Here is a 2,334-nt window from a genome sequence, read left to right as displayed (position 1 = left end):
CAGAAGATGGAATAGCAAAAGTGGAAATTTATTGAAGACCAAGTACAGACTCCCACATGGGGAGGAGGAAAGAGTCTCACAGCACAGACTCCCACATGGGGAGGGGGAAGAGTCCCACCGAGTTTCTTTTTCCCGGGTTTATAAAGGCTGCAGTGTTTGTGCCTCGATATCCCCTCTGATTGGCCACTGTTCCCCTTTGATTCGCTCACTATAGCAACTCCTGAGCTCAAAGGTCAAACCTCACATGGGACATGTGAGGCCCTCCTTCTTTATTTTGTAAATATAGACCTTTGGTTACTCCTAGTTCCCTTATCTTACGGAAATGTAACTACTGCCTCTCCCAACCTCCGTGTCTTATGGAAATATAACTTCTGCTGGCTCCCTGCTCCCTTGTCATATGGAAATGTACCCTTTTGCATCGCTTAGCCCTGTATATAAATTTCCCACATCCTTAATTTTAAAAATTCCCTAAATCTGCCTATTTCACCCCTAAACATTTCTATTTCACCTTCGCAATCTCTTAAGATTTGGTTCTTGGTCCTGACCTCTTCCCATTGGTGTTCACAGCCAGTCTCATGGCCTTAAATACCATTGTAAGCTCTTGGCTTTCAAATATCTCTCCCCAGCCTGATCTCTCCCCTCCACTCCAAACTTCTCACCCAATTGCCTGTTTGGCATCCTCATTTGGATGAGAAAACCAAATTCCTGATTTTCCTGCCCAAATCTTTTCTCTCTGCCCTTAGTGAAACATGACTCATCCTTCCAGTTGTTCAAGCCAAAAACCTTGGGGTCGTCCTTTATTCTTTTGTTCCTCTTTCATTCTCTATCCAATCTGACATCAAATTCTATCAATTCTACCTTCAAAATCTACTCAAAGTATGATCACATTTCACCACCTCCATCCTCTCGCCATACTTGGTCCTGTCCATTGTTGTCTCCTGCCTGTATCATCTCAGCAGCCTCCTCACTGATCTCCCTGCTTCTATTTGTCTCCTTCTTGTGTCCACCTGAGTTGATAAAAAATAGACCCTTCCCAGGATATATCACAGTAAAAATTCAGAACTCTGGGAACAAAAAGATTTAACAAGCTTTGGGGTGTGTGTTAGGGGGAAGGTGACAGATCATCATCATTATCAACAACAAAAGATCAAAAACAGAATGGGTTTAGATCTTTCAAGAAGAAGACAAGGAGAGCACTGCCTTCAAAATTCTGAAGGAAATTACTTTCTGTTCCTGAATTCCTTAGCCAGCCAAACTATCAATCAAGGAGGGTGAAGACATTTTCTGATGTGCAAACTCTCAAAAACTTGACCTCCTGAGAAACCTTCCTTCAGAAGCTACAGGATGTGCTCCACCACAATGACAGCATCACCAAGAAAGAGGAAAGACTGGGGTTCTCAACACAGGACAGAAGTGAGGGGAGTCCCCAGGGTGATAAAAATTCCAGTGTGCCAGCTGGGTATCAAGGTTAGAGGTCAACCAGTTCAAATAGGCCCATGTGACTCAACAGACAGTCATGTTGAGGGATGTCATCACCAGCAAGCCAACCGCCATTGTACTGTTTTGTTTTGATTTTTAACCTGAAGAGATAATGGCTAGGTAAGGTGAACTACATTCTTTTCTCTACTTGACTTGTCCTGTCTATGATGGAGTTACCGCTCTCCCTCTGGATCCACTGAGGATGCTCACTTCTCCACCACTAAATGTGCTGCTTGGCCCCCACATGTGAGAGCTTGTGGGAGGCCGGAGTAGTCTCAGAAGTGGAAAACACAGAGCTGAACACATTCCTGCTGGCCATTCAGGACATGGCCCACATTTCAGCCCTGACAGCTACTCTCATTTGTGGTTAGCCATGTGCTTTCTAGGATTCACTCATGTCCTTGCCCACTCAATCCACCAGAAAGGGTTTGCTAGACTCTCAGGTAAGCTGACACCAGATTTTGACCTGGATATGGTCCAGCTCATCCTCTCCCAGGGACTTCTATTTAAGAGTGGACAGCCTGAAAACTCAACCATATAGTGGAAAACAGGTAAAATTTAAATAGTATGTAGTCTAATTAATAATATTATACCAATATAAATTTGTTAGTTTTTCCAAATGTACCATCTATATATATAAAAGGCTAATATGCTAAGTGTCTCTCCTACTGTCTGACCAGTTGCTATGATGCACACTGACCACCAGGGGGCAGGCGCTCAATGCAGGAGCTGTCGTAACATGCACTGGCCAGCACCACCAACCTGGCACAGACAAACCAACATTTGGCTTCCCCCAACTGGGACACAGGCCCTGGCACCACCCCAGAGTGACATCCCACCAAATTGCAGCCAACA

This window comes from Myotis daubentonii, chromosome 15 (assembly GCF_963259705.1).
Source record: "Myotis daubentonii chromosome 15, mMyoDau2.1, whole genome shotgun sequence".
NCBI classification, from domain to species: domain Eukaryota; kingdom Metazoa; phylum Chordata; class Mammalia; order Chiroptera; family Vespertilionidae; genus Myotis; species Myotis daubentonii.
This window is presented reverse-complemented; position numbering follows the sequence as displayed.